Source organism: Vanellus vanellus (assembly GCF_965231255.1).
Source record: "Vanellus vanellus genome assembly, chromosome: 4".
NCBI classification, from domain to species: Eukaryota; Metazoa; Chordata; class Aves; order Charadriiformes; family Charadriidae; genus Vanellus; species Vanellus vanellus.
Window position 1 is genome coordinate 27592709 of NC_138909.1, and position 18641 is coordinate 27611349.

At 36.8% G+C, this 18641-nt stretch overlaps 1 long non-coding RNA gene across 1 annotated transcript in view; it reads left to right on the forward strand.

The window, feature by feature from the left end:
- Positions 1 to 504: 504 nt before the first annotated feature.
- The window catches only part of LOC309671345, a 44408-nt gene continuing 26271 nt past the window's right edge, over positions 505 to 18641 (forward strand). The window contains exons 1-2 of the long non-coding RNA XR_014269130.1: positions 505 to 544; positions 17846 to 17966. This is a non-coding gene — a long non-coding RNA (uncharacterized lncRNA). The remainder of the gene's footprint in view (positions 545 to 17845; positions 17967 to 18641) is intronic.

Genomic DNA, 18641 nt, shown 5'->3' on the forward strand with positions numbered 1-18641 from the left:
GCTGGATGCTATATTGCTCAGTCAGCCAGGTGGTTGGTTAGTCTGGTTATTTTGTGCAGGGGACAAATGTGTAGCCTCTGGCAGAAATAATACAACATGATTTTTCAGATCATCTCATTCTTTCTCTGCTGGCAGTTGGGAAAAAGATACATGCTATATAACTAAGCTTTGTGAATTGAAAGTCAGTAGTAGTGAATTGAAAATCAGTGAGGAAGAGCAAACAGTATCTTTTTCAGTGTTGGAATGTTTCTTGGAGATTAAGGGAGTATACGGAATATTATTTTAAGCACTTTCTGGTTACTCACTTCAGCTGTCAAAGTTACTTAGGCAAACCTCCTACGCCTCTTAATATTGCCATTAGAGAACAAAGTGAACATGTAACATGTAAGGGAAGCTTTTTAGAATTTAAGGTGGTGTCCTCCCTGCTGAGAGAAGCATGCGCAGTGTGGTCTTGCAATACTTTGTTTTAACTTAATGGTGCACGTACAATGGCGAAGAAAGAACAGATAATATCACAGAGAAAAGCTTTCCTGATAAGCCAAAGGTAAAGAGACTTTCACTGCTATTAGATTTTATTACTGTTCAGGATTTCATAAAAGCCATTTTAGATTCAAGCAAAGCTCTTAAATTTTTTTTATCCTGTAATACATAAAATAGAAAAATCATGGTTTGAATTAGCTTGATATTCATGGTGAATATAGTAAGGAAAAAGTCCACTGTTAACTTTCATTTAATCACTCAGTAAAATTCAGTTTGGTGTCATTTTAAGAGATTAATTCTACTCTATAAGACCGAGGAATTCTGTGAGAATTAATTTTCCAAGTAGGTATAACTTTGTCCCACACTTTGGAATATTTTTTCTGTTTAAGCCAATGACAAATCTTGAAGGCACCATGTCCCTGATGATACAAGGGTATTTTTCTGTGTGTCCAGTTTCTTAAGTTGCAGCACAAATGAAAGCTCAGTATTTCATAGGACTTGATTGTCCTTTTTTCTTGTGCCTATGTTGGCTACATTAATGAAAAAATGTTTCATACCTGAAAGTAGAAGTAAAGGAGAAAATGGGGGACTGATATGAAGGAAAATTCACAAATGTATGCATTTCTGCTACAAAAAAAAAAAAAAGTCTGTTCTATTACTACGTAAGAGAAATGTTATGAATTAAAAACAATCCATTAACTGAATTGGCAGATCATCCTGTAAAGAAAAGGGTCATGTAGGACAGTCTGTAACCTCTGGAAAAAGAAATCAAGATAGTTTCCTGGAATTAGTTTAGCTTAGGATCCTAATAGTACCCCTGGATAAATCCATCCATGACTTTTCCACCTTCTTTTGTTGTTACTCTTCTGTCAACTCCATTTCCCTCTCTGTTTTGGTCATCTTGTATTTTGTTCTGATGTGCCCTATGATTCTGTGTTTAGGGCTATTGTGGTTAAGAGATACGAAACTTGTTATTGTGCACAAACTTGGTATTTGCCGAAGTAAAGTCTACTGTGCTTGATTATGTGCTAGCATTAATGTCCATGATTTTATTTAATACTTTAGATGTCATTTGAATACATTATTTTTGCAGCTATCTCATCCCCATTGTATTTTTTGTCTATACGTTAAACTTCGGAACTAGATAATCTCAGAGAAAACCTTATTTGTTTAGCAATTGTAGCAGCAGAACACTTAAGCATGACTAATTGTTGTTAGAAGGAAACCTATGTTTTTCTAGCTAAGTGCAATGGTAAAATCTGTCCCTGTACAGAAGGCTAATAAAAACTTGCTTACCACTTGATCAGAAAATCCACATTGATGGAAACAGGTGTTGCTCAGCTGACTTCATGGGAGCAATGCAAATGTACACATTTGGATTTGGCTCGGAAACTTGAAGTGATATAGGTCCTTGAAGGTTCAAGTGGAGAACAGGCCTTTTAGCTAGGTCTTTGCACAAGAGTGAATTTTACCCTGGGTATATGGATTATCCTACATAAAAGGCCTTCATCGGTTTTTACCATATGGTTAAAACACATATACATATTTTTTCTGTTACCTCCAGGCACTGTGAAGCAGCTGGTATTAATGAATAAAAATAGCCAGCAAAATCGTGGCATGTGGTTGCTAGGAGCAATTTATAGGAATCTTGTAGATTACTAGAAAGAAGAAAAAAAGAACAACCCCAAAACACATGACCTCTGAAAGCATGTATGAACTCTAAGTTTCATCTGCATTTTGGGCACCTGTACTGGTCAAGGCAACAGAATACGGAACTGATTAAAAGATATTAATTCTATTCCTATTGCTAAAAATTATAGGGAAGGGAATTGGAGACAGTGTGGTGTGTTGGGTTTCTTCTTTACACACCATTGCTGTAGTTTGTCATATAGTTGATTATAGTATCAACATATTTTTAGCTTCATGGAGAACTTTGGAAGAGATTATGTGATTTTTGAGTCTTGGAATAAATGAAATGTAACTTGCAAGGTGAGCCTTGGAAGGTGGTCTTACTGTAATGCAAAACTACAAGCTCTAGTAATTTATTTCATAGCCCTTGTTTAGATTTTTACCTTCTAAAAAATAAAGCTGACCTTCCTTCTACACAGAGCAATGACAAAATGCAAGATTCTTATTTTTCAGAAAATTACTCTTAGTGTTTCATAATTGATAGTTATCGAGCTCAGTGGATGAGCGGCAAACTTTAAACATTCACTGAGGGTCATCTTATGGTTTTTTTTTTCTGTTTGGTTGGGTTTTTTTGCTGTTTGGGGTTTTTTGTTTGTTTGTTTTCTTAAATGCGAGCCAGTGAATTCATCATTTATTTGTCATAAGGCCTATGGTTCAAATAGTGGGAAGATCAATAAAGCATGCAAATTCTGTAGGGTGCAAACACTAAAAGAGGTTATGGCGTTGTAGTGAGAAAAATGTTGAAACTTTATTTGTAGTGAGACTATAATAGCTACTGCTGTTATTAATTTTTATAAACAGGGAACAGGAGCAGCAGTAGGAAGGGGTGTAGAATTCTGTTCTACAGAACTGGGGAGACTGGCATCAGATTCTACCTTAGGTTAGTGTGGGAGCGAAGAATACAAAAAAATCAGAAAAAGATAAAAATAAATTTAGAACTGGAAAACATTTTACAGAAAGACATTTGAAATTCTCCATCATTCATTCAATTCATACAAAAAGAATCTGACAAGTGCTCAAGTTAAGTTAAAGTTGGGGAGGAACAGAAATCCTTGATATAGAGAGATGCAGCAACAGTGTTTCAAAACTTGTCAAAGAAATTCAAATGAGAAATAAGGATGTATTTTGTAGTGAACATGATTACCAGTTGGAACAAATTACCTAGAGGTGTGGTGGTTTCTCTTTTTTTTTTGTTTCATAAGGAAGGCCACATGCCTTTGAAAGGTATTGTAGACAAAACTGGGCATGATGTAGGAGTATCCAGGTGAAATACTGTAGGTAAGAGGAGGAGGAAGGTCCTCTACAGGATATAGTCATCTGTATTATAATTTGTCTTGAATGAGAATTCCCAGTTTGCATATGTCACTCTGACTGCAGTGACAAAGAATGTCACTTGCAGAAGCATTCAGCTGTGAGCAGATTCTTCTTCCTTATAAGGTTGAGGGGAACATAAGCAGGCTAATGATGTCAAAAGAGGAACAACGTATTTCCTGATTATGCTGCTTGGAGGATTTATGAACTCCAGAAAATCCAACAGGGGTAAATGCCTGGTGGTTTTGTAGCTTCATTACAGAAAAACTCTTGGAATATAGAAATCATAAACATCAGGCAGGCAATTCTAGTGAGAAATTGTTTTGAGATTAAAACTGCTAAACTGTGTTTTTGCGCCTTTAACTTCTTTCAAAAGGCAATGCTGCTCACTATTGTTAAGTTTAAATTTTTGTTTATCCACCATTGTTCATAATGGCTTATTAAAAGTTTGAAAATATGTATATTATTAACCAGCATTATCCATTATGCATTTCTGTTTGGCAAGTGTGAAATGCACGTGTGGATGGTTCTCATACACCGCTTTGGCTTTGTGTCTGAAAACTGATCACCTGCATTTTTTGCTGATTTCCAGTGGCCAGTGTCAGCAACCATTTGCTGTTAATGTCAGCTGAACAAGAGTACCTAGGAGAGGCATACCTTGATTTCAGTAAAAAAAAGTATAAAGATGGAAGTTACTTTTAGTTTAGATGTTTACCTAATCCTAACAGAAGATGTAATTGCAAAGAAAAAAAAAAATACTTTAGGACAATTAATCTTTCTTGTAACAAGATATTAATACAAGCCTTGAACAGAAAATAGTTCATTGTCGTTTATAAAGATGGAAATAAACATCTGTGGTAGTAAGGGACTTTAAAACCTCTTAGAACAGAAGTGTTTGTACACAGAATTGTTGCATTTTTGCTAGGCAAATTCAATTTCTAAACTCCCACATGTGAGGCATTTCTAATTTTACCCAGCTGAAATTTAGCATGCTAGCTGCCGCCCCTGATTGCTGTGGTTTTTGTTGCTGGGAGCGGGTTGGAACTCTTAATTTTTGGAAAATTCTTGCTCATAAATTGCAAATCATTCTTCATTGTGGTCGGAAAAAAAACAAACCACTCCTTGAGTGTTTTATATCAAGTAGTGTGACTCCCCCTGTAACATATTCTTCTTACTAATGTTTTTAAGTGGAACTGCTGCATGACAACTTGTACAACTTGTATACAAATTGTCTTCAAGAGGAAAGTGCCGGTTCACTCACAGAGGTCAATGGTGCAAACTCACAAAATGGTAGTGGAAAGCAGTGATGTTAACACAGAGAGAGCAAGCTGCCCCCTGGAAACTGCTCGTGCATGCAAGTTCTTACTTCTGCTGCCTCATGGAAAGTTCTCGGTCAAAAAGAGTGACCCAAGTTAAGTGTGCATATCTGTGGTTCTTTTGGAGTAGCAGGCTTGCTGTGACCACATAGCCTAGCCCCTACAAAGGTAACTTTGTTATCTGGTGGTAGAAAAATGTGTAGAAAGTAAAGAACTTTTAAATAAAAATTCTGGACTCTAGGTACTCTATTATGCCAGTGTGATGTTATTGTTTGTTACAAAGAGTTGTAACAATATAAAGTAGTTTCAAGTAGACAGAGATGAAGAATAAAATAACACCTGTCCCTGCCATGGTCAGAATACCTTTTCTGTTTGACTGAAGCAAAAACTTTTTTTTTTTGCACTGCAAGCACTGTTTACAAGGAATGGAAGTATTTCAGTTGCTAACCTGATACTGTACTTTGAATAAATCCTCAGTTACAACCCTTTATCAAAATCCTGAGAGTTCAGACATATGGTTTTGGATGTCTCCATTAGTGCTACTAAGAGGCCCAAAGAAAAAGGTAAGGGGTATTGCATTCCAAAAACACCCAAGTTCGAAGGTGGCCATTTTTCAGATGGTTTCAAGGTTTTGTATTTGTATCCAGGCATACAGAAACGCACACTCGTAATCACAGGGTTGCCATTTGAAGAGTGGATCGTTAGCTGGCCAAAAATGAAATATGTATAAAATTGCATTGATATCCATATCAAATGGATGTATGTATCACATCATTGCCTACTATATAGTCATCTTGCACACAAATTGATAGCAACTGTCCTGTATAGAATACTATTGTTGCTTAAATGTACTATTAATTCTGAAAAACAAACTTATTTTGCTGCAGAATTTTCTATGCCATCTTAGAAATGTAGAGTATTGGGATACATCTAAAAATTTCTACATTAAAAAATCTGAAAAAAGAAAATCTATATAAAATCTTTCTAAAAATCACTATAAAACCACAGATAAACTATTGTATACTTTTGAAGTACATGAACTTAATACCCCTCTTCTCTGTATTTGATATACTGGAAAGTCCGTTGAGACTGTATGGGAATATTACACCTATTCATGCTTTTAAATTGACACCTGAAGATAACGTTTTCAAATCTTATGGTACAAAGTGTGCTGTTATTACATCAAATTGTTGATGGTGATAAGAAGTATGGAGATCTCAATGGCTGTTTTAATGCTGGCATATATTGCATGTGCCTGCTGAAATGAATGCTGTGTATTTGAGTTAACTGGGAAGCAGTCTTCCAAAGACAGTACAGCCTTTCACTATCAAGGAAGAAGAAAACATTGGAAGATAAGAAAATATAATGGTAATAAGGCATACTGTGATGAAAAGCAAATGCTGAGTACATTTGGTGTCCTGTCTTCGGATTTATAAACTTTTTTAATTCCTCTGTTCTCTTTCCGTACTTGAAAGAAAACTGTACTGTCATTTACCCCGAGAGCAAGGTCCGAGGAGGTGATTTGATTAATCTTGATAAGTAATGCTAGATAGAGTTGTGGGAGGAGGTCAGAGATTTACCTGATCACCAGCTGGAACCATTAGTTTTACTACAAATAGCATAGTATTGTTTGTTAGTTAACTCTGGGAGAACTTATTTGTTCTATAACATGCAAAATTAAATAAGCAAACAAAATACATAGTCTTCCCTGATAAAGAAATTTCATAGAATTAAAATGTTTAAAAAATATGTTGTAAAGGCATAATCCTTTCCCCAGAAGACCTTTCTTTCAAACGAATTTCTTCGTACATTCTGTGTCTTGGTATCGTGTAAGCTGAGTCCTCTGGCCGTAATGAATATCGGTTAGCTGACCTTTTTAAACAACAGTTTAAATAGTTTGGTTTCAGCCCATAGTTTTTTGTAAAGGAAACACATTAAATTATTGCTTTTTATTTATTACTTGCATTGAATCAAATCATTTTTCCATAAAAATTACATTATTAAGACACGACATTGAACTGAGAGGTAAAGAAACCCGATTCATTATTAATCATGCAAGGTATAGCCCAAATAACACATGCAAGAGTGCTATAATTGTAGTTTTTATATTCTGAGGGCATTTGTAAGACTCTGAATCTTTGCCCAATCACCTTTTCACAATTTAAGACTAAATCCAAGCTCTTCAGGAAGAGAATCAATGAACTTCTAAGACCCTAGTAAAGTAAGACACTAGGATCTTTCACCAGAATGCCTACTTAAAATTATTAATATTAGCTCCTTTTTTTTTTTTTTTTTTTTTTTGCTTTAGTGTTCAGTAATAACAATGCCAAAAAGGACCTGGGATTCCTAGGAGACAAGGAGGACATGAGGCAGGTGTGGCCATGCATTGGCAAGCCCAGGGGAGGGCCACTAGGATCATCAGAGGACTGGAGCACATGAAGCACAAGAGGAAGGTGAGAGAGCTGGCTTTATTCAGCCTTTGAGAAGGCTAAAGGGAGACCTTATGCCTGTCTACAGCTATCCAATAGGAGGGTTTAAAAAAGACACAGACAGACGCTTCTTGGAGGTGTGTAGCATAGCAAGAAATAAGAGGAAACAGGCACAAGTGGCAATAAATGAAATTGTTAGTTATTAGAAAAAACATATTCACAGCAAGGGTAGTCAAATATTAGAAAAAGTTGCCCAGAGAGGAGGTTAAATCTCCATCCTTGGTAGTGTTCAATATTCAATTATCCTGAGTAATCTGCTTTGCACAGGGTGTTGAATCAGATGAACTCCAGAGGTCCCTTCTAACCTAAATTATTCTATGATTCTTGCAGGAGAAAAGGGAAGAATACAAGGTTTTACTTAGAAAAAAAATAATTAAAAAAATCTTATTGCTCTGATGAAAATTGCTTCTTGTGATTTTAAAACTGACCCATGGAAGAAAATACGGACACTTTGAGGGGCATGCTTTGGAATAAAAATACTTGCTTTTGTTTGTTCTAACAAAGCTAGATGTATGATATTTCCCCCTGTCTTATAAGACAACAAAATTATTTATCTTTGTACTGTATCACCTTCCTCAGCTGTAGAAAATCATCCATTCAATGGGAGTTACCATCTCTTTTTTAACCTATATCTTCAGGTGGCAAAAAAAGGGGGATAAAAAAGAAAGGAAAAGGTAACTAGGAAAAACTAAGGAAAAATACTTCTCAATTGTTTTCTCATTGTAGTCTTTCTCTCACGTTAAGGAAGAAAGTTATCCTTGCAAAGTGTAAAAAAAGGCTTTGAGACCAAAGATTGCTCAGTATTAGCATGTCTTAGACCTCCTATGATTTCCATAAAATGTACTGAAATGCTTTTAAGCTCAAGCCTAGGTTTTACTACAATAAAAAAAATAGAATAATTAACTTTAAGAGTGAAGTAAATTAAAAGTGATTGATAGGGAGAGGCATGACAGGTTTGAAGACTTCCCCTGATCCTGCTCCCCTCCAATTCTTCTGCCTACTCTATTTTTGCAGGCTCATCCTTACCATTGTCAATTCAGTGACCCTGTCCTCTGCAACTCTCTCACCTGTTGCATCTTGTAATCCCTCTGACTTTCTTCCATCAATTTTGCCTTGTGTCTGCCAAGCACAATCTTTTACACCCTTCTCCAAGTTGTCCACCTAATTTCTTAGAGGAGCAATGAAATGTAAATAAATAAATAAATAGATAAATAAATCATCTTGTCTGTCAAGAGGGCACTGTACGGTTGCCATGAAGAGGGAAAATGGACATAAACTACCATCTGCTGCAGAAGAAGCAGCCTGAATTTGAGGAGGATTTGCTTTGGCTGTTGGACAGCTGAGTTTCTGCACCTGTAAGTCAAAAAGTAGTGAATATTTTGCTACTTGTTTTCCACTGTAAACTAATTGTATTCAGGAAGGGAAAGAACAGAAGCAACTCCTGTCACCTATATTCTTATTTTTACAGAAAAGGGAACATAAGGTGTATTTTGTACCAGAGCCCAACTGTGTTGAACAACTGTATGCACAATGTTTTATTATTTCATTTTTCTCTTGGCCTTTTTTATGATTGTTTCCAGATGTGCCCATTCCAAGTAAATATCTACTAACTTTCCTTGGATCAGTCAGAAACCACTAATGAGCTGTTACATAGCATCTGTGTCAGACTACTACCTGTTTTCAACTAAATTATCGGCTCTTCCAGTTGCATTTCTTAAGAGTGTCTGATCCAAAGCAGCACTGGATATTTTTGATTTCAGATGAACTCAAGGGTGGCTAAAGCACTCAAAATCATGCAGAATCAGCTTTATGAAGATATCCAAGATGGACTTTTGCTAACGTGTCTTTAAAATTTCAATGACAGACACATTTGTTGCACAAAACAGCCAAAGGCTTATGTCTTGTGCCAGTTCATAGAATCACAGAATCATAGAATGGTTTAGGTTGGAAGGGACCTTAAAGATCATCTAGTTCCTGGGCAGGGACACCTCCCACTAGACCAGGTTGCTCGAAGCCCCATCCAACCTGGCCTTGGACACTTCCAGGGATGAGGCCTCCACAACTTTCCTGGGCAGCCTGTTCCAGTGCCTCACCACCCTCAGAGTGAAAATTTTTTTCCTAATATCTTTTCTAAATATACTGTCCTCCAGTTTGAAGCCATTCCCCCTCGTCCTATCACTACATGCCTTTGTAAAAAGTCCCTCTCCGGCTTTCTTGTAGGCCCTTTTTAGGTACTGGAAGGCCGCTATAAGGTCTCCCCAGAGCCGCCTCTTTTCCAGAGTGAACAGCCCCAACTCTCTCAGCCTGTCCTAATAGGAGAGGTGCTCCAGCCCTCTGATGATCTTCGTGGCCCTCTTCTGGATCCGCTGCAACAGGTCCATGTCCTTATGTTGGGGACTCCAGAGCTGGATGCAGTACTCCAGGTGGGGTCTCACCAGAGCAGAGTAGAGGGGCAGAATTACGTCCCTCGGCCTGCTGGCCACACTTCTTTTGATGAAGCCCAGGATGCAGTTGGCCTTCTGGGCTGCAAGTGCACGCTGCTGGCTCATGTTGAGCTTCTCATCAACCAGCACCCCCAAGTCCTTCTCCTCAGGGCTGCTCTCAATCCATTCATGTTCTAGAACAATAGGCAGAATCAAAAAGATCACATCCTAGGATTGCTGTGCTGGGTTAGGATGTGTTTTTCTTTTCCACTTATTTCTGTTGCTTTGAATGTCAGAATTGGTCTCCTTGTTGGGCCGACTTTGACTAACTGCTGTCATGCATATGCTCATTTCACTGCACTTTCTTCTTCTCGTCCCACAGACAGCTCAACAAGCTACATGCCAGAAGCTTGATGGGAGCTGGAAAGAGCATGAAAGTGTCCTTCTTGGCTTTATTTCAATATCTTTGCCAGATCCTGATGTTGGGTGGAACCCGGAAAGTATTCACACAGAAAAACAATTAAGAAAATACCATGAACAGTATTAATTTGGTTTTTAATGTGAATTTATCTGACTCATTTAAACAATATTTATTTCAAAGACTGGAAACACTTTTTTTTTTTTTAAGTAGCAATGAAAATGTACTAGCTCTTTTTTGTAGGTACTAAGTGAGCTGGATGAAGAGTAAAAACTTTATGATTCCTTAAGTTCTGAAGGACAAAATAGGCTTCAGATTAATTAAATTTGTCGTATGTTGTAAATATTGTCTGTTCTTGTTGCTTATAATAATGACTATATAGTATAAGAAACTATATAAAGCTAATTATTCTGTAACAGGCTATGTTTCAATAAATGCCTCTTATGTATATTGACATAGGTGAATTTGTAAGTTCCAAAGGAAATCAAAGGACTTTAACTACTTCAACTAAGATTGACCAGAATGGATGAATAATGCATCTGGATACACTGGAGACTGTAGAAGCACAGCCACTATACTTTAAAATAGGTTCGTCATTGTAGGGCTTGACCTTCAGGTGTTGTTCGTCTGGATTTGTCTCCTTGACACAGTTTTGTAAGTATTCTCTCCAGCTCTAGCTCTTCAGCCATTAATTTTCTTCAAATATGCTGTGTTTTAGTTACAAAAAGGCACTTCCCGCCAATTGTCTCACCTTTTAGGCAAACAACAATGTCGAGCAGCAGTAATGCTTTTTGATTCCCTTATTCGATTTTGATCATGATGAGTGTAATTCTCTTTTAGTTGGAGAATTGAAGATTGAATTTTGGTCAAGAAGGTTTGTCTTGAAACAGGAGCAGCATAACTGAGTAACACTTCAGTCATGGGAAAAGACCATAATAAAAATGTCAATAGATAATCAGATATAATGCTCATTGCAGTTGTGCTACATGCAGTTGTATGTACCTTTTCAAAATTTTCTATTTTTGTTATGAAAAGCATAGACTTGCATTGCAGTTCAGAGACTGGGAATTCTGAGACTAAAACCAGACTTCAGTACCAGAAAATTCCTCTGTTGGCAACACTCATATTATCCAGATTCCAACCTCTAAATGTGACCAGGTGAACTAGAAATATTATCTCTTCGGGAATGGGAATGTAAGATTCCATATTTCTACTCTTTTTCCAGAAAGGAGTGAATCCTTTCTAGAAAAGGTAAACTCGCTTGTTCATTTTTTCAGACAAGTATATTGTAGAAGCATGAAGTCCAAGTGTAATCTCATCCCTTCCTCTGTCTTAGCATATGTCTGGTGATTAATCTATTTTCTTTTATTTTAATGACTTGCTTCTTTACTGCATTGTTTGACTAAACATAGTCAAGTGGGGCCTAAACTTTGCTCTGTGGCAGATACCCAGTTAGGCTTATGCTGAAATATTTACAAGCTCGGGCCTTAAATAAGGAAAAAAGAAAGGTGGAGGGGGGGAGGGGGGAGCAGGGTCAAACTTGAAACCATCTTAAAACTTAGAGAAACATTCAGTGCATTTGCAAAATAATTTTACTCTTGGTTTGGCTGTTGCTTCCTTATTTTGAGTATTCTGATACACCATGTCCATTACCTTTCTGCTTGAATTTTGGCTGAGAGTGCCACAGTGTAAATTGTATAATGAATTGAAACCCCCTGTTCAGCATTTGGCATCTTTAAAGGAAGGCAAAACTAAATTCATGTGACATATGAAGACTGAGAATATAGCACTTCAGCTATCAGTTATTCTGGCATTAAGTAAGGAACCGACAAGAACAGTTGCAAACAATTTTAACCACCATTTTACTGAGAGGAAATCACAGAGACTGAAAGTAAACTTAAGTGTATAAGTTAGGCTCATAAACTTTTCACTATAGCTTGAAGGCAAGAAAGCTGACGGCAAAGGGGAAGTGTAAATAATTTCCTGAGCAGTGAGGTAGAGTTTGATGTCAACAAGCTAAAATTAAACCAAATTAAATAATAAAGCTCATCTGGCAAAATCTCTCACTTGTTCCACAGTGAGTTGGAGGAAGACAATGATCAAACTATTTGCTTTTGCATTTTGCTAGGAAACTATTCATCCCAAACCCCTTCAAGTCAATGGAGAGATTATTTTTCTACTAATAGGAAGACACTGTCATCATCAATTGCACTGAGTACCCTGTTACATTGCAAGTGATATGGAGGATTATTACATGAATAAAAGGAGAGAATTTAATAAGTCAGATACAGTTCATAAAGTTATTGTCCGAGTTATAGTTACAGGAGATATTGTTCAGCTGGCACAATGTATATTGATAAATTAATAACCCATTTGTTGGACAATGAACGTTAAACCCTGGTGAATAGTTTGCATCAAGTGCCTGAATGTTTTGATTTTTCCTATGTAATGTCTGTGAATGTCTTGTGTTTACCAAAACTGGTCCTTCTACAGTGGTTGGTTTGTTTGATGTGGGCTACTTGTCGATAACAAGTATTTGTTATTTCTGGCATAGGAAATAAGAAATCTGGAGCTGGCTTGCTGTAGCTTTTAATACCTGAAACCTTCCAGATCAGATGCATTAGTTAAAAAACAAATTAACAGCTCTCACCCACCCCATTAAGTTCTCCTCTCCCAAAACAATCAAAAGCCCCAAAATAGCCCCAAACCTTTTGACTGCAATTGCAACTGCTTCAAGGGGAAAACAAGTACATCTATGTTCTAGCACTCCTGTTTCATTCTTGTCTCAGTGTTCTGGGTGCACTGTTCTTATTCTAATTATAGTAAATTCAACCCTAAAAAGAAGGGCTCTCTTATGATAAAGAGCATGGGTCTTGAAACAAATGTGTTTGGCTTTGCTGCCTCTTTCCCATGTGACCTGGAGCAAGGCACTGTGGCCAGATGTTCAGAGGTGCCTAGCTGAGTGGGATGCAGCTGTCCCACAGGATGGAGAGCTCATGCTGCTCTGTCCTACCACAGCAATTTCTTCTGCCTGGTTGATGAATCCACCCCTTCTTAGACATCTATCTTCTACTGGTTTCGTTGCTCCTAGACTTACATTATCTATCTGATGATCCTCTGTCTAGAAGGAATTTTTTCCTCTCTATTAAATGCTAAGTTTTCTGTGTAAGCGCAACCCCATTTTCTTGTAGCTGCTAGTGAATGCTGTAATACAAATAATCATCACTTAGTGTGGTTGAATTAAAAGACACACCTGGCAAAGTTGATGCAGAGAATAAATGACTATACTATTCCTGCCTCCTCAATGGGTAATTTTTAACTCTTCTAGGCTCTATTTCATTAAATATACAGGATTATCAAGTGTGAACTAGTGATGAATAATATATTAGTACCACAGTAGTAGTGTGGCTTTAATGTAGTAGCTGTTTAACATTTTGCATTCTAGAGCTTGATTTGGCCCTGTTGTGCCCCTCCTCACCTCTGTGCCCATGCCCAAACCCTGCCAAAACTATGTGTCTTGATACTTTACACATTTCTTTCTACGTCTACAGTTGGCATTTGCTCCTGCCTCTTTGGGAAGGACTTGGAGCAGAGCTCCTGCGTTGGTGTGGTCAATGCATTTCTGCTGGCAGAAGTTGTGTTGATGTAGGGGGTTGCATATGCCTAAGGGACACAGGCTCAGGTCCCCCTGCCATCTTGAACTGCAGCCTTCAGAGGGAGTGAAGTTCCTTAGTGACAGTTTTGGGCAACAGATGTGGGACTAGGCATTATAGAGAAAAAATAAGTTCCCTAGTACACCTGAAGCACTGTTACTCCTGCCTTGGAAAGGTTTAAGAGGGATGGAAAACTGTGGTATTGGTGTCAAAACAAGATTTCAGTGGTATCTTTCCTATTCTCAAAAATACATTTTGAATTTATTGGATGTTTTCTACTGACAGTAGTTGGTTGTTGGTTTATCGACGTCAATATAAATTTAATTAGCAGTGCTGTTAGCCCCTGTAGTCAGTAATGCTGTTGTTTTCTAGAAACTTCAAGTTCCTTAGTGAATATATTCCCCACGTAATTTCCCATCTTGTTGTTCTGTCTGGTGGACGTTATAAGACAATGGCATGTAAAATTACATTATTAGATCAAACCTGTTGTTAGAGTACCATTGCATGTATCAGCTATATTTACTTCGATATTGCTTATATCTTGCAGATATCATGTAATAATCAGAAAGTTCATCAGATGTTAAAAAGCTGTTCAGAAAATTTACTATCTGCAGCCCCAGAAAGCCATAGTGTTGTCAGAGTTTGAGACAAGACAGATAATGCCCACTAGTTTTTAACTTGATATGGATCCTAAGACAGTAGTAAACCCAATCCTGAACTGCTTTCTCAGGCAAAACTTCCACTCAAGTTTCTCTGAGTGAAGACCAGAGGCTGTGACATCTTCTGTGATTAAACTCAACATTAAAAATCTCTTCCCCTAGTCTTTCATGTTGACTTCAGAGTTGGTTCTAACAGTTTTTCCTTTTAATAATTTGCCTGCAATAGCATGGCAGCTTCTGATGGATAATTCATAGTATTCATGAAAGATTATAGCAATGGATGGACCTCACTGAGGCGTTTTGAATCATTGGCGATTCAGAAAATAAACAGTACAGATCCAAACTGTTGGAGTAAACAGTGCTCTTTTTGTTGGAATAGACTTTGCATAAAGACAATCAACTAGCCAGCAGTGCAACAAAATTGTGTGTTTAAATAAATTCAATATCAGTTGTTTGAGTTTTAAAAATATTGTAAAAGTAATCTGTGGGGAAAAAAAATGCATTCAGCTGTAGCACAAGACTAATTTGCCAAACAATCAGCTGAAGCAGGAGGTTCCAATTTTGCAGAGCTCTAGGGGCTCCTGGCAGAAAGGAAAACTGTGTTATATACATGCTGACAAGTACAAGATAAGCAAGATTTCCACTTGCTGCAGTCTTGTTGGTTTAATTACCCTCCAGTGCATATTTGTGATAGCCACTTGGGAAGTCAGTACTGAGGATACAAGTTTAACTCAGATTCTGCTCATTATCAAGTAATTGCACATTTTGGCAGAAAACATAGGGCCTGGCTTAAAAGGGGTGAAAACTACCACAGAAGTAAAACTCAACAGAAGCACCTCTCTTTAAATCAGTTTCGAAACCTATGATCAGCAAAATTCCAAAACCAAAAAACCTCTTTGCAAAGTGAGTCAAAGCTACTTAAGTGTTAAACAATACTATGTCATTTGCATAATAGACAACCAACCACAAAGCTTGTCACTCTCTGCTTTAATATACATAAATATACTGGAAGGAATCTATAGTATGGGTTGAAACGTGCAATTTTCTATTAACATAGCCTGATTTCTGCTTGATGTCATGCGAAATTGAGGCAGATTCTGTAACATTTTGATGATATTTCTTTTTGCTGTTCCAATGATGAAATCATATGAGGAAATGCTACCTATCTGGTAAAGCAGTTATAATTTCCTACTCTTGGATATAAAGTAGTTGATCTTGTTACACAAATAAACAGTCTAATTGCTTTGTGATATGCTAATACTGTAGAGGTTTGCCCTTGAGGGTGATACTCTATTCACATTAATAATACATAACTGTTTTCTTTCTGACTTTCAAAACTGCATCTGATATTTATTTTAGTTAAAATTTCCAAGTTTTCACTGTCAATATTTGAAAAGAGCTTTTAATCATACCCTACTTTTAATATTTAGCACTCTGATTTTTTCAACATAAATTAGCCTCAAATTATTTGTAATTCTCATGTTTGAATTTCCCATTTCATTATATTTTTCTAGTAGTGTAACTGTAAAGGGCACAGTATAAGAGCACATTGTTAACAGCTGTGAATTTATACATAATTAACAGCAGAGGACCACCTCTTTGGTCCATGGCATGATGTAACTTTAAGCCATACTTTCCTGATTTCCTGTCAGAGAAAGACGACTTTGGGGTCTGGACTTAGGCTGTTTGGGGTTTTTTGTTTGTTTGTTTTGTTTTGTTTTGTTTTTTGTTTGTTTTGTTTTTACACAACTCCTAGTGCAGTAGGTCCATGTTCTCAACAGGTCTTCCAGGCACTGTTGCAATATAGATACATAATAACATTAACTCTCTTTGATAATGCATTCTTCTTCCAGTTGACTATTGGTGTTATCAATTATTTTTCTCTTAACTGTACTGTGTTAGCTTCCATCCCTGTTCCCCCTTCCATATTTATTTCATCATTTACAACCCTACTAGGTCTTCTGTGAATTATTTCTCTGTTGTTAATGAAGTTCAGAATATGTCCCAGATAAATATAATATTCAATTTTTTAATTTAATTTGTTGTTAGCAACTTCAAAGACAAATAGATTATTAAATATAAAAATGAGATATAAAACATTCTTATCCACTGTGATACTTTATGCGATTGTGTTTTATATTTTTCTTATGCTTCCTTGATTCTGATTACAGTCATAGAGACTTTCTTAAGATGTTGTTTGGGTTGGTGGTTATGTGCCTGAGAGTAACATTACTCTCTTAATATGGAAGAAGCTACATCAAATCCATACCTGTGAAGTCTGTGCCAGGCAAGTTGTACAGGACAAAATTTTTCTTGGCATGGTCACAGAGCCAATTACTTTTATTACTCAACAGGATTAGTGATTCTTCATCATTTGCTGTAAACCATAATTTAACATACTATGAAGATACTGCCTGTGAAGATACTGAAGTTGATAAATGTTAGCAGATAAAAGCATACTCTGGAACAGTGTCCACAGCTGCTTGCTGTGTTCTTGTACTCTTCCCTGAGTCGTGTGTCTGACCACTTTTGGGGAAAGGGTGCGGGGCTCAATGGACTGTTGATGTGATCTCATATAGCTGCTGCTTTCACATTCTATCAGTGTCATAAATTTTCCACATCTGCATATCTGTGCAAAGGAGGGAGAGAAGGAGTTTAAGAGAGAGTATAGGCAAGTTTCCCAAGAATACTTTTCTTAGCTTGCATCAAAGTTTATGTGAAACAAAGGGATAAAAGCAGGAAAGAAAATAGAAATGAGGATATAGAAGCTTCCATAATGAAAGAAAAGTGAAACTCAGATCTTGATGAACTGAAAGAAGGAGAAGCTTATATTAAAACTTTAGGTATAATACCAAGTATTTTCAGTATGTCTGTCTAGTCAGCTTGTCCTTCAAGAGTTTCTCAGACAGTATGCATATTTAAGGCAAGGCAGGAAGAAAACTTGGGATGATTATAAGCTTCGTTGCAACATTATTCAGGACTTTGGAACAAATTTCAAATGAAAGGATAATTTGAAGGTAAGTGGAGTATGGAATTAAGTACAAAATAGGATTACTAAATGGAGGTCACAGCCAACTAACCTGATAGTGCTTTTTTGAAATTATAATAACTGCCAACGCTACACACTTGGATCACAATAATGATCTTCCTGAAGTCAAATACTGAAATTAAGTAGACACCAGACTGAGTTGGATCAGCTCCAGAGCTTATTTGACAATGATCATGCAGTTCTTTCTGTTTGTCATTAACAAAAATAAAGTTGTCAGGACAGTTTGCTCTTTTGCTGCTGTTGGTTTCATTGGCTTTCCAATGTTATGCTAATAAAATCTTTTGTAAGCAGATGCAAATGAGACCTCTTTTAGCAACAGCAAAACTTTTTAACAAAACTTTTTTTTTTTTCCATGCAGAGATACATTTTAAGTGCTGAATGGAAACCACATGAAGAAGGCAGATATAAATGTTCTTAATGCAAATCTGCAAATCTGTTTTTGCTGGCTTTTTTTCCCCCCTGCTTTCATGTTCAGCCAGGTATGTCCTATTAATGTAAGAGTCTAACCTTCTACAGATTCCTAGAAAACTCAGATGGGGACTGAAGGATAAAAAGTTTGATATTGTAATTTGACTAAGGTCAGTTGGAAAGAAAATGCAAATAAATCTAAACAAAATACAGGATCTTCCTGCACTAAAGATCCAAACTTAATTGCTTAGGTCCTTATTTAATGCCCTGAGACAGGCTTGGAAGATTATTTTTGTGTTAAGGAAACAAACAAAAGTGTCCTCCTTTATATGAACAATGACATCTAATTTATTATGTCCATAAAGGCACAGTATTACTGATATTTTAGATTGAAAATCTATTGAACAGGAGGAAGTTATGGCTGGGTTTGGTTACAACTCTGTAGCTGTCACAGGCTGCCAGGGAGTCTCCATTAGCTGGAGTAGTAAAGGCTGGTGCTTTGAAGAAGAAAGTCTCATGTACTATTACCATTTCCTTATGAAGTTCTTAGTCGTAACTCATTTATTTCAATAAATAAGTTTACCAACATGGGCTCAGTATAATATATAGAAAACTGTCATAAATGGCCTGTTCTTCAAATGAAAGCACAGTAAAAAGAATAAGAATTCTTCTTAAATGTCAGAAACTGAGCTGATGAGAAGAAACATATATAAAATGAAGAGCTGCACTGCAGTCACTCCTGCTTC